The sequence below is a fragment of the Balaenoptera ricei genome, chromosome 14 (assembly GCF_028023285.1).
Source record: "Balaenoptera ricei isolate mBalRic1 chromosome 14, mBalRic1.hap2, whole genome shotgun sequence".
In the NCBI taxonomy this organism is placed as follows: Eukaryota; Metazoa; Chordata; class Mammalia; order Artiodactyla; family Balaenopteridae; genus Balaenoptera; species Balaenoptera ricei.
In genome coordinates this window covers 6,360,311-6,375,126 of record NC_082652.1, presented here as the reverse complement: position 1 = coordinate 6,375,126, position 14,816 = coordinate 6,360,311, and the positions used below count along the sequence as shown (strand labels likewise).

The window sequence follows — 14,816 nt, the reverse complement described above, 5'->3', positions numbered from 1 at the left end:
GGGGGCGCTGTCTTTTCTCATCTGCTCACTTCCGGGGCACCCCAAGGGGCCTGGACCCTCCTGCAAGGCACTCCCACGGGGGGGATGAATTTGTAGCCTGTGTTCCTGATCTTGCTGGGCACCCTTGGAAGTGCTCTCACATACCTTGTCTCTTTCAGTCTCCATTTACTTTCATTTAATAAGTGAAAGGAGGTGAAATTGAAACGGGCCCACCTTGCTCCTGGTGAAGAGCTCTGATTGCAGGTTTGATGAGAAAGCTGTTCAAACCGTGGCCTGAAATGAATTTCGTGGACCACCTGCATGCATCTGCCAGACGAGCAGCCGCCCGTGAGGTGTGTGATTGCAGGCGAGTTGCACTGCAAGCTACCAGGTAGGGGCTCCTGCCGGTGCTGAGGAGAAGCTCAGCCTGGTCCTGAGGCCACATGGGGACTCCCGGTTCTCACTCTCCTGTGACCAGGTGTGAGTGGGGCTCCCCCCACCAAGCAATTCGCCAACTCTCTGACACCAGCTGGGTGTCCTGCAGTTGAACTCACATTCCCACTCTGTTTACCTGGAGACAGCATCTGATCCCACAGGTGAAGGGCTCAGTCCCCCAGGACTGCCCCCACCCCAGCTTCAGGTGCCAACCACAAGTCCAGGTTGCCACCTGTGCTTCTGATTGACTGGCTATAAATCGAAGGTTTCCACAAACCTCTTCTGAAGTTCAATTATTGCTAGCATGGCTCAGAACTCAGGAAAACAGTTTACTTACTAGATTACTGGTTATTATCAAAGGATACGACTCAGGAACAGCCAGATGGATGAGATGCACAGGGCAAGGTCTGTGGGAGGGGAACTCGGAGCTTCCATACCCTCTCTGGGTGCACCACCTTCCCGGCACCTCTGTGTGTTCACCAAACCCAGAAGTTCTCTGAACCCCGTCCTTTTGGGGTTTTTATGGAGGTCCATTACACAGGCATGATTGATAAAATCATTGGCCATTGATGATCAGTTCAACCTCCAGCCCTTTCCCCTCCTTGGATGTGAGAGGTCAGGAGGTGGGACTGACAGGTCCAACCCTCTAAGCACATGGTTGGTTTCCTTGGCAACCAGCCCCCATCCTTAGGGGCTTTCCAAAAGTCACCTCATTAACATAAACCGTGGTCAAAATGGGCTTGTTAAGCATGGCAAAACAGGACTTCCCTCGTGGCACAGTGGTTAAGAATCCGCCTGCCAATGCAGGGCACACGGATTTGAGCCCTGGTCCAGGAAGATCCCTCATGCCGCGGAGCAACTAAGCCCACATGCCACAACTACTGAAGCCCATGCGCCTAGAGCCCGTGCTCTGCAGCAAGAGAAGCCACCACAATGAGAAGGCCCGTGCTCTGCAACGAAGAGTAGCCCCACTCGCTGCAACTAGAGAAAGCCTGCGCGCAGCAACGAAGACCCAACACAGCCAAAAATAAATTAATAAAAAAAAAAATTCTAAAAAAAAAAGAATAGCAAGACAAACCCTTATCTCTCTTATCACTTAGGAAATTCCAAGAGTTTTAGGAGCCCTGTGCCAGGAACAGGGACGAAGATCAAATACGTATTTCTTATTATAAATCACAGTACCACGAGGTGGAATCTACCCTTTTACATTCTGGTGAGGAGAAGGTGGGTCTGTGAGTTCTCAGGAATTCGAGTGGGTGTAGCTTCGGGCTCCTTCAACCTTTAACAGTGGCCTTTATCTTTGAGTGAAGCTTGGGGCAGAACGTAAGAAGACAGGACTGAGGACCTGACCTGAGCAGTCAGGCAGATTCAGGGAAGGCGCTGCGGCTGCTCTCGGCTCCTTTTCCACTGGTCTCTGTGTCCTTCACTGGGAATTAGCCAGAGTCAGCTGGGGTGGGCTGTGGGGAAGAGGGATGCCTCATTCTTCCATGTCTGTGGGGCTCAGGGGGCTTCCGACAAGGGGGAGCTACAGAGGCTGGAGAAGCCTGCGTGTGATTTGTCCCAAATCGACCTTTCTGGAACATTCCGCTGCAGTGCGTGGAAGGATTTGAGGTTTTCTTTCTCCTCCTGAACAGTCTGTATATAAAAACGAAGGAGACCAGGCTACTGGGGAGACAGTGCTTAATGGTCTGAAAATAAGCCCTGGTGTTTTTCTTGGCTGGGGTGAGAATGGTTACCTTGATTGGAACTGACCTTTCTGAGGCACATTTCAATCAAGGCTGCCCTTTTCGGGGTGGGGCGAAGGTGAAGAGATGGACCCGATCCCCCTGCGTACGTTATAAGCACCCCAATCCCTTGTGTGCACAGCCCACGGAGAGCATGACATCGAATATGAATTTTTGCAAAAGACTTTATTTCAACGGATGATTCTTCAGAGAATCCATCTTTCTTTACACTTTCGGAATTAATCCATTGGTTTTAAGTAACACGGTGTAAAGCACCCAGGAAATAACAGCTGTAAACAAGCCTGGGATTTGGAAGGAAAGGCTTTGGTGGGTGGATTGGCATCTCCTAAAGTCTAAGGTCAGAGATCCCGCACCGGGATGCCAGCAGTGGGAGTGACGTGGAAGGGCTGGGTCTGAAAAGTGTCAAAGCATCAAAGTCAGGGGGAGTTACAGCCACGTGACCTTGTGTGAGTTACTTAACCTTTCTCTTTCCTTATCCGTAAAATGGAGTGCGAGAGCCAGAATAACGCCCCCTCCCACAAAGATGCCCCCGTCCTAATCCCTGAACCCGTGATGATGCTAGATTATCTGGCAAAGGGGAGTTAAGATCACAGCTGACTTGAAGGTGGGGAGGTTATCCTGGATTATCCGGGTGGAACCAACAAAGAGGGAGACAGGAGAGGAGCTTGAAGTGATGCAATGGGGGGAGGAACCAGCCCACCATGGCTGGCTTTGAAGACAGAACAAGAGGCCATAAGTCAGGGGAATGCAGGTGGCTTCTAGGAGCTGGGAAAGGCAAAGCTATGAATTCTCTCCCAGAGGCTCCGGGAAGGAAGGTATCCTGCTGACACTGTGATTTCAGCCCAGTGAGACCCGGGGTAGACTTCTAACTACAGGACTACAAGATAATACATTCTGCTGTTTTAAGCCACTGAGTTTGTGATCATTCGTTACAGCAGCAAAAGGAAACTAATACATGGGGGATAATCACAGTAGCTACCTCTTAGGGTAGCTATGAGTATTCAATGAATTATTACATGGAAAGCGCTTGGAACAGTGCATGGGTCCATATCACATTGGTGATGGTGATGATGGAGAAGATCATTACTACTGTTATTGACCTAAATATACTTATCTTGAGGGATGCCCACATTTGGAGTGTGAAGAGGAAGGGAGAGCCAGAGTGGGAAGAGGGATGCAAAGGAAAACCCAAAGGATGCAGAGTCAGGAGCACCGCAGGCAGGAGCAGGCAGTGGTGATGCCCAGAGCCGAGTGGTGCGGGAGGTGTGACAGCAGAGACACCAGCGGCCTCACCTAGCTGGGCGTGGTGGAGAGAGCCCTGGAACAGGAGCCCGGCACTGGAGCTGTAGAGCTGGGCCATCCAACCTGGAAACCACCAGTCACACGTGGCCCTGGAGTGCTGGAGAGGGGGCCCGTCTGAGTCTGGATGGGCTGCAAGTGTAAGGTACACACTGGATTTCAAACACCCAGGACACAAAAAGCATGTAGACGATCTCATTAATAATTTTTTTTTTGGCTGTGTTGGGTCTTCATTGCTACGCGCGGGCTTTCTCTAGTTGCGGCGAGCGGGGGCTACTCTTCGTTGTGGTGTGTGGAATTCTCATTGCGGTGGCTTCTCTTGTTGCGGAGCACGGGCTCTAGGCACGTGGGCTTCAGTAGTTGTGGCATGTGGGCTCATTAGTTGTGGCTTGCGGGCTCTAGAGCTCAGGCTCTGTAGTTGTGGCGCACGGGCTTAGTGGCTCCGCGGCATGTGGGATCTTCCCGGACCAGGGCTCGAACCCGTGTCCCCTGCATTGGCAGGCATATTCTTAACCACTGTGCCACCAGGGAAGCCCTCATTAATAATTTATATTGATTACATACGTGTTGAGATGGTAAGATTTTGGATATATTGAGTTAGATGACACCTATTTATTAAATGAATCTCACCTTTTCTTTTTTTCCTCTTTTCAAAATGTGGCTGCTAGAAAATTAAAAACCGTACCTGTGGCTTGCACTAACACAGCACTAGAATGACTATGCCGCCAACTATGGCTATGACGTTGGACAAGGCTCTTGTTCTCTGTGGGTTTCTGTCTCCTTGCTTGTAAAAGCAGGTGACTCCAAGGGCATCCTGGGGTTTTGTGGCCAGAAGGTCGCTGGGAAGCATAGATGGAATCATTTTAGCAGAAATGTATGTTGCAAGGGACGAGGGCCGAAGAGAGGCAAAGGGAAACCGAGACCAGGACTGCATTTCTGTGAAGGTTGACGACGCAGGCTGGGAAAGAGGCGGGGCTGAGGATCATTGCTCGTGCTCTTGCAGAGACCTGGGTAATTTATATCCAAGGAGCAGGAACAAATGTAGGGGGAGAGATGAGATCGACAGGAGAGAGGGTGAACTGATGGAGGAGCACTGACCGAGGGAGGCGAGAAGAAGATTTAAGAGCTGGGCAGGAGGTAACCTTGGAGGGAGCTGGGCAGGAGGTAACCTTGGAGGGAGCTGGGCAGGAGGTAGCCTTGGGGGGGGAGCCGGGAGAGAATGAACAGGTGAGAAATAAACTAAACAATTAGCACACTCACCCAAACCATGCCTCAAAGGGCAAATGAAATAGAATTGGGTGCCTGCAGGGTGAGACAGCCAACAGGTGCTGTGGCAACAGTCAGGAAGCGGAGAAAGTGTTTGCTGCAGGGAGGAAAATTAGAGCTGCCAGAAGGAAAATGAATGCAGTCGGGCAGAACGCATCCAGAGGAGTGGAGCGCGGCTCCCGCAGGTAAGACACAGGCCACCTGGGGCGGCATTTTGAAAGGCCTCAGATGCCAAGATAAAGGAAACTGCAACCCACATTCCAAAGAAATGCAAGATCAAGGACAAAAATATGCGTGTTTTGCTCTCTGACCCTCGTCAACCTATTTTTTTCCCAGTGTTTGTTCCTGCCAAGCCAGAAAGGAGTCATATTCTCTTAATTCCCCCCAAATCTTTTGGGGCTGGAGCATCCTTTGCAAATCATCAATTCCCATATCAGGGGTGAGAGGTACTGCCAGAACCCCATCTCTAACCAATACATAGAGAGAGATTTGCATCTCCTGTTTGAAATCTTACTTCCAGCCTCTTCTTTGTCTCTCTCTCTCTCTCATTTCTTTAGGTACAGTGTCAAGGTATTTATTTATTTATATTTTTTGGCCGCACTGCACAGATTGTGGGATCTTAGTTCTCCAACCAGGGATCGAACCCACATGCCCGCCAGTGGAAGCGCAGTGTCCTAACCCCTGGATCGCCAGGGAAGTCCCCCTGCTTCATCTCTTAAGTGCGCTGTGAGAAGTCACCGTTTTTCTCATATTGTTCCAGCTTCAGACAGAGGCTTATTAAAATCGCCACCATTGCTTTCTTATTTTTGACCCTATTACTCATTCCCGTCTGCCCCTGGGGAAAGCACTTCATCTTTGTCTCACCTGGAGGAGGAGAGGGGCGTGGTTGGTTCCACCATCCCTGGGGTTACCTGGTGGGCTAGATCAGAGGCTGAACAACCTCCCGTGACATGACCGTCTCTTCCATTCTCCTGCCTCTGTGTGGAATCTCCTTACATTTCCTTAATTGGGGGAACCAGCCTTCTAGCCGTATTAACACCGTATAACAATCCTTCCCAGCTGGGAGCCTTTTCTTCTTTCCTTCTCCAAGAAAGACAGGAAAGCCCCAGCCTTATTTCTTTTCTGCTCCTCAGAATCCAAACCCCATCTTTCTCCTGTTGCCACCAAATTAAGGACAGACAGTCTGTGTTCCTTTTACTGGCTTCAGGCCCATCACTCTGGCAAATAAGATCTTGGCATTTCAGGGGCCAAACCTGGGAGGTTTCTTTTCTCTACCCGCCTTCACCCCCGCACCCCCGACTCTTTAGAAAAGTCAGTCTCTGAAGTATTGATTTTCCAGCTATTTTTAAGTTCAATCAGATTGGATTTCGTTTCAGGAAATACCTCACGCATTCTGTCCCTCTCTTTCTCCCCACTGTTCTTCTTTCTCCTCTCTGGTGTGGCTCAGTCTGCTTTGGCTAAAGAGACCAGCAGTCAAACTGAAACAATATACTACTTGGAGCCAGGCATGTAAAATGAGGACGCTTCTCTTTCCAAATAAACCTCGGTGCCCCCAAATGGAAAAATCCAGCTCTCAAAACATGAGCCTGTTGGCTGCTCTCTGGCTGAAAGGTGCTGTGTGTGAGTTAGGGAAAGAATGAGTTTTATTTTGCAAAGACCGAAGGTTCTTTTGGAGGTTTCTTTTGCCCTCTATGGGGGAAATGGATGCTGAAAGCCAGAGACAGGCCATAACAGTGGCACCTGCGTTTGGATCCTTGCTGGATTAGGAAAGGCTCTGACACGTGTTGTTCATGGAATCCTCACACTGAGAAAACTGGAGCACAGAGGGTTAAATGGCCAGTGTCACATGGCAGTACGCAGCAGTGATGGCACCAGAACCCAGGGCTTCTGGCATCTAGGCACACCAGCCTGGGCTATCTGGACTCTTCCATGGGAGAGGGAAGAAGAAGAAAGAAGGTTTCTTGAGATCTGGCTCATGGAGTCTGGTCCAGATGCCCTGGCCTGGATCCCCCTGGTTATTTCTCATATTTTGGTGCTGCCCCCGGTGTCAGCCCGGAGGCATCCACAAGCAGGCATTACCAGCTGGCCTTTCTGATGTTTGCTTTACCTGCCTCTGTGGCTGGCTCTGTGTATGGGAAGGCTATCCATCTTAGATCTTGACCCTGGCTCTCTGATGTGAGGATAAGTCTGTTGTCTTGGTCTTTAGAGGGTGGGTAAAGCTGTGTTCTTCTTACCAACCTGCCGGGGCTTCACTTCGGAGTAAAGCCCTTGGAGTGTCCCATCAACTCCCCGTAATGTGTGAATTTTTGCCCTTGGCTTCTCTGTAAGGGGCGGCTGTGGTTCCACTCGGCACTCTGACCCACTGCTCCAAGGTCCTAATTTCCTGCCAGACTGAGGTCCTTCCGCCAACCTCTTGCTTCTTGTCTCAGGTGTTGTCCTTGCTAATGAGACCAAAGGAAGTTGTCTCATATTCTTCATCTACCTGCACCTCTCGGATGCTGGCATGTGGGCTGGCACGTGGGCTCTGCTGGTGCTTGGCCTACTTTTGGCTCACTGTCCCCCTCCCCCACCTCCTGGATCAGTTTGTCTGCCTGAGACTCCTCCGCGCCGGGCCACATGGCATTGCCTTTAGGATAAACATCTCCGGGTGACACAAGATTGATGCCCCCTTAAAGACTTCCTGTGGCTCGCACAATGCTCCCTTTGTAGGAATTCATGTTTTAACCGCAGGGCTACGGCTTGCTGAGACTGAGCTGCTCCCTACTGAGACCGTGGGCCCCCTCCTCGCCCCAAAGCTTTCAAGATTCAGGAATTTGGGCTGCCGTTGGTGCCTGCTTCCCTGCTGAGTTTCTGCTCTGAGCCGATTGCTACTGAAGGCTGCCTGGACGGAGTCCAGATCGGAGCCCTGAGCTGGGGTGCTCAGACCCCTTACAAAGGACTCTCCCCAGGAAGGCCATCCAAGGCACAGTCCCCGATCTCCTAATTCAGAACCAAGAGCCCTCACCTGCATTAGCCCCAACTCTGCTCAAAGCTCCAGGGACACACACAGCTTGGACAACCCCCATTAAGCAGCCTGGACATCAACATCCAGACAGGGAGTTGGGCCATTGCTTCTCCATTTTACACGGAAGATGTCTGAAATGTACATTTCACCTTATACACAATCAGAAAATTCTCTGGTGGCCTCTGTGAGGCAGAAGGTCCCTATGGGCAAGGGCAGGTGCCCCACTCCAGTGCTGGGACGGGTGGCAAGGGGCGCGGCTGTAAGATGCAGGAAAGCAGAAAGCACTCACTAAATTCATCTCCTTTGTGCCCAGAGCTCCCTTGGGAGCTGGGTCCCATAGGAAAGCTGACTCTGCTTCTACCCTCTGAAACTCCTGAGGGTCCCTGCTAAAGATCAGTTGCTCAGTTATCGCATAGTTATAAAGTTAATGCGTGCTCACCGCAGAAAATTCAAAAGGGATAATGGAAGAGAAAGATGATAAAAATGGTCAGTAGAAGTCATCTCTCTGCCAGTCCTCCCCTTAGTCACACCCGTAATTAACTTTTTTTTAATCGAAGTGGAAGTCACATGATGTAAAATTCACCATTTTACAGTGAGCAATTCAATGGCATTTAGTACATTCACAGTGTTTTGCGACCAACACCTCTATCTAGTTCCAAAACCTTTCCATCACCCCAAGATAAAACCCCATACTATGAGCTCTTTGATATTGTCCCTCCTGGCTTTTTTCCACCTGTCTATTTTAATTAGTTAATACTGTTTCCAAGATGGCACCTGATTTTATCACTTAGTTGTTTTTTTTTTAACACAATTAAAAAATTTTTTTAAATTTATTTTTGGCTGTGTTGGGTCTTCGTCGCCGTGCACGGGCTTTCCCTAGTTGTGGCGAGCGGGGCTACTCTTCATTGCGGTGTGTGGCCTCCTCATTGCGGTGGCTTCTCTTGTTGCAGAGCACGGACCCTAGGTGCGCGGGCTCAGTAGTTGTAGCACACGGGTTTAGTTGCTCTGCGGCATGTGGGATCTTCTCAGACCAGGGATCAAACCCGTGTCCCCTGCATTGGCAGGTAGATTCTTAACCACTGTGCCATCAGGGAAGGCCCTGTCACCTAGTTTTAAATTTTGTTTTATATCAACATTATTGCACTATAATTTACATTTAATAAAATGTATCCATTTAAAATGTATAGGGTGATGGGTTTTAACAAATGTATATACCCGTGTATGTTACAAGTGTGTACAACATGTGTAACCCCTATCCCAGTCAAGATCTAGGATATTTCCAGCACTCCAGAAAGGTCCCTTGAACCCTTTTTTGGTCAGTCTCCCCTTTATCCATTCTAGGAAACCACTGTTCTGATTTCCATTTCTATTAGTTCTGAAGTTCTAGAACTTCACATAAATGGAATCATCCAGTGTATTTTCTGTTTTGTTTATCATCTTTCGCTCAGCACTATCTTTTTGAGATTCATCTATGCTGCTTCATGAATCAGCAAGGCTTTTCTTTATTGTTGCTCAGTACAATTCAATGGTATGAATAAAAAAATAGCAGTATGAATAGAAAATTTTATGAGTAGACAGTTTATTCATTTGTTCTCCTATTGATGGATGTTTTACTGAGTTCTATTACAAATTTTCTCCATGTTTTTAATAATCTCACAGGCAGTTTTTAATGCCTGTCTCATGTCGTTGGTTGGTTCTAACAGTTTCCTGAGCAGTTTTATTATTTGTGGGCAGTTAGGTTCTTCTGTCGGGACGAACATCCTTAAACACAAAGTTTTGTCTAGGATAGATGCTTGGAAGCGAATGGCCAAATGGAAGTCAAGAACAGTTTAAAGGCTCTTGACACACACTGTCACATTTCTGTCTCGGCGCCCTATGTCTATATGAAGAACCTGTATATGGGGTGGTCATGTGATTCAGTTCCGGCTGATGAGTTCTAAGTGGAAATCCAGTGGAGACTTCTGGGATTGTTTTGCTTTCCTTATATAAGTACCACTCCTCTTCCTCGCTATTTTTTTTCATTTTGCTTCAACTGAGGGCTTGAGGTTGGAGGTGGAGCAGCCACCTAGGGGCCCTGAAGGGATGTTTCCCAGTAAAGATGGGGAAGCAGAAGAACATTCTATCTGAGAGGCTGGGCATCTTCCACTGGCTTCAGAGGCCAGATCTGGGGCCAATGAATGGAAACTTCGATAAAGAAGATATTATTTGTAGAAAGAAGTTATTCCAATTAGGAAGTCAGTGAATTCCTTTATCAACGGAGATATTCAAACAGGAATGGAACACCCATTTGGGGAGAATGTAGAAAGGGGTACAAGCATAAGATAGTGTAACCCCTGACGTTCCTCGTACTCTGAATTCAGTTTTATGACCCAGCGCTAAAGGGCACATTTTCTGCCTTTTTTTTTTTTTTTTTAAATTATTATTTATTTATTTTTTATTTTTGGCTGTGTTGGGTCTTCGTTTCTGTGCAAGGGTTTTCTCCAGTTGCGGCAAGCGGGGGCCACTCTTCATCGCGGTGCGTGGGCCTCTCACTGTCGTGGCCTCTCTTGTTGCGGAGCACAGGCTCCAGATGCGCAGGCTCAGTAGTTGTGGCTCATGGGCCTAGTTGCTCCGCGGCATGTGGGGTCTTCGCAGACCAGGGCTCGAACCCGTGTCCCCTGCATGGGCAGGCAGACTCTCAACCACTGCGCCACCAGGGAAGCCCTCTGCCTTTTGATTCTGTCAAAGCAAAGTGGCCATGAGACTCCTAGAGTCCCTCCTCATGTTAATAAGGAAGTTAGAATTCATCTTATTCCTTATAAGACTCCAGAAAGTTGATGTATCCTCTAAAATTAAGCCCAGATCCCCCCCCAGTCCCCAGGTACACACTCATCAATCTTTCTTCTGTGGTTTTATTAGAAGGTCTTTCGTGTGTATTAAAAATGAAAAATATCTACCCAATGCCAAATTCCAGAAATGCACAAACATGAAAAGTTTTAGTTTTTAAAGGTTTCTTATGACAGCTGCCACAGTGGTCATTAATATGTAAATTCCATTGGCTGAGAAGGTTGACTTTTGGTCATAAATCGCCTCTTTCCTCCTGATAATCCTGTCTGACTCTCCAGCTGTCTAGACAATGGAAAAATTAACACCATGAAACAGAATAGTTTAAAAACCTTTGGAGCCAAATACTTAGAAACAAATTTTAAATCCATGGTGAGACATGTGAGACCAATTAGTTAATTATTCAAGGAATCCCTCCGAGTACCAACCTTGACTAATAATAAGACCTTACGCTTGAATAGCCTTTTAATACTTTGAGAAAGTAGTTTTCCATACGTTATCCTCTTTGATCCTTTGGAATATGTGACTTTATTTCCAAGGTTGTAAAGACCACCAAAATGTGACATCCCAGCTCTCTGGCATTACCATCACCTTCTCTTCTTTAACAAATTAACTCTTCGAGAAAATGCAACCTCAGCTCATTGAGATAGGTCAATATGGGACCTAGTTGAGAGAAAAGATAATTATGCATACATCTTTTTTTTTCTTAACTCTTAAAATCCTTCACTGGTTTTCCATTGCTTTGGGATCAAAACTCCCCCAATTTTAACATGATTACCAAGACCCTGCATGATTTGGCCACAGTCGACTTCTCCCCAATCTCATTTCTTGCTAATTTCCCTTGACCCATTTTCCCTCTGTCCAAACTGGCCTTTTTAAGCTTCTTCCAATGATGCCTCCCCTTTGACTTGTCCGTACCATCCTTCTGTGCATCCCTTCACCTGGTAAATACCTACTTATTAAAAAGTCACTTCCTCAGGGAAAGACTCCTCTCTTTTCTTCCTATACCGTAGTAGGTCAAGTTGCCTTGTTATACATCTTCACAGAACAATGTTCTTTTCTTCCAGGATAGAGGTAAATAAACTACAGCCTTTGGGCCAAACCTGTCCCTCCATCTGTTTTTGTAAATGAAGTTTTATGTGCACACCACCATGTTCATTGGTTTATGTATTGTCTATGGATGTTTTCTTTTCTCTTTTAAAATAATGTTCCCCAGCTTTATTGAAATATGATTGACAAAAATTATATCTATTTGGATTGTATAACGTGATGTTTTACTCTTCGTATACGTTGTAAAATGAGTACCACAATCAAGCTAATCCATCACCTCAAATAGTTACTGTTTTTTTGTGTGTGTGGTGAGAAAACATGAGATCTACTCTCTTAGCAAATTTCAAGTACACAATACATTATTATTAGCTATAGTCACCATGCTGTGCATTAGAGCTCCAGAACGTACTCTCTAGCCAACATCTTCACTTTTCCCCATCCCCTGGCCTCTGGCAACCATCATTCTACTCTCTGTTACTATGACTTCAACTTTTTCTTTAGATCCCACATACACGTGAGCTCATGCTGTCTTTGTCTTCCGGTGCCTGGCTTATCTCACTCAGCACAATGTCCTCCAGGTCCATCTCTGTTGTTGCATATGGTGGGATTTCCCTCTTTTTAAAGGCTGAGTAATATTCCAGTGTAATATATATATATATATATTTTTCCCCCCCCCCCCACATTTTCTTTATCCATTCATGCATCCGTGCACACTCAGGCTGTTTCCATGTCTTAGCTACTGTGAATAATGCTTATGGTTGTTTTCTTGCTACCATGGCAGAGTTGCAACAAGGACCGTGTGGCCTACTTACTTACTTACTATCTGGCTCTTTATGCAAAAATTTGCCGACCCCTGCCTCAGAGCGCTAATCTTGGTTTGCAATGATACACTTGTTATTAAGATTATGTGATTACCTGTTACATCTTCCAGACCGTGGGCTCAGAATTTGGCAGTTACTCAGTAAATATTATTGAATGAAAGGAAGAAAATGAATGGAGAAAAATAAAGAGAGGAATTTTAAAAAGAGAATAAAAGGAAGAGAGAAAGAGTAAAAAAGGAACAATGGTTGGGCATTATTATGATTATCTGTGATACTAAAGATCCTCATCTTTGGAGTTAGGTAGTCATGCTCTCTTTTCATGAACTCTCATTCAGTGTTTCCGGCTTCTTTTTTGGGCTTCACGCAAAGCTGTCAGCAGGATGGCCTGAGGTCAGGATGGGATTAAACGCCAGTGATTGGGTCCAGGATTGAGGGTGATATGACTGCTACCCATCTTGGTTGGGCCTGTTCTCAGGAACTAACTCACCCATCACACGGATTTTTCAGGGATTCAGCTCACCATGTCCTCTTTCCATCTGGAAAAGTGTAAAAAAAATTCAAACTGGGCCATGGTATACTAGGTAAAGCTCTCCCATCTTCCAGAAGGACCGGCTCTTAGTCTGTGGAACTTCCAACCCACTATGGGCAACAGAAGATGGTTAACACTGTGGAGGCAGTTTTAAGACCTACTCGCAAAAGCTCTGACACTCCTTCCATTGAGAGATGGGGTCCAGGTTCTCTTCCCTTGAAACTGGGTAGCCTTGTGTCTGCCTTGACCCATAGGCTACGGTGGAAGTGACTCCATATGACTTACAAGGCTAGGTCATAAAAGGCCATGAAGCATCTCTTTTGTTCACTGGAACACTCATGCTTGGAGCCTGGAGCCACCACGGAAGAAATCTGGTTTTCCTGCACCTGCCATGCTGGGGAGACCTCATGTGATCATCTAGTTGACAGTCCATCTGAGTCCAGCCTTCCAGCCATCGCCACCAAGATGCGGCATATGAGTGAAGCCATCTTGGACTTCCTGGACCAGTCTATCAGCCAGCTGAGTACCACTGAGTGATCTGTCAACACCATGTAGAACAGAAGCATCAGCAAGCCAAGCCCTGCCTGAATTCCTGCCCACGGAATTGTGAGATACAATAAAGTGGTTCTTATTTTAAGTGGCTATGTTTTTGGACCCACTTATTACGCAGCAGTAACTCACTGGCAAACACTATGACTGAGCTAGTGACAAAAAGGTATCTCGTGAAGGTTGGTAGTTTATGGGAAGCCCTTGAAATGGCCTTTTTGCTCCCCATGCATTTCCGGATTGGCAGGGCAAACACTTTTATGCTCATTTTTCCAGATGAGGAAATTAGCACAGGTTAAATCACTTCAATAAATGTATTGGGGACCTACTATGTGCATTGTTTTGTCACTGTACAAACTACAAAGGTACTTTGTTTTATAGCTGGTGGGGAGACATATGAACCTTTTAAAATAGCTCTCTCTTTGCAGGCTTCCAGAAAGCTGTGACTTTCTAACATTTAAGTAGAACATGGAGAGTGTTTTAAAGGAAGTTTCCAAAGACTGGACAGGGCTGTCTTCCTGGTGGTGGCTGCCAGGGAACACGTGATGTGGCGAAGGATGAGTTTGATAAATATATGGAACAGTATTATGGGGCCAAGCTTCCGTTCCAGAAAATAGCAAATGTTGGCAGTACAGAGCTAGGCTCTACCCTGACTTTCCCCATCTCCACCTCTTTCCCTCCCTCCCAAAAGACTCTTATCCTATTTTGTGTTTTTAACAAGGAAATGAAAAGAGCTGGCATGAAATGAATTATGTCTTTCCCATCATACACTTGTCTTCTAGTGGGCAGGGGCCAGAATGCATCACACTGATGTGTCCTTGTTGAGATGCCCTGTGTAAGTGGGTGATGGGGGGCCATGAGGGCCAGTGGTTGGTGGTCTGTGAGTTTCCATGAGGGTCCGTGTTTGGAGGTTTATGGTGGGTGGTCCATGGTCTCAGGGTTTGGAGTATGTGCCGATCTGAAGCAAATGTAATAACCCACCTCAGGGCAGTCATATACCCTGTTCCTCCCCTAAAACACAGCACCCTTGACTTAAGTCTGAGGGACAGTTGACCAAGGGGCAAATGTGGATACAGTTCCTGGTTCCCTGGACACCTCAATAAGAATGGATACCCCTTAAGTCCATAAATCGTGATGAAGGAATTTTACCAAAGGTCTAGAAACAATGGTCATTTTTTCACAGCTGAAGTATCTGATGGAAGACCCTTGAAAAATGGAGGCATCGTAAATTCCCAACAGGAGGATAATTTTGCAACAATAGTTTGGAGCCCGAAGGAAAAAAAAAAAAAAAAAGAAAGAAAGATCTGGAGCTAAGTGCA

The 14,816-nt window shown here is 46.8% G+C and overlaps 1 protein-coding gene across 1 annotated transcript in view; it reads left to right on the top strand.

The window, feature by feature from the left end:
* Window positions 1-14,816, top strand: part of RFLNA (refilin A) — a 222,653-nt gene that overhangs the window by 60,509 nt on the left and 147,328 nt on the right. The window lies entirely within an intron of this gene.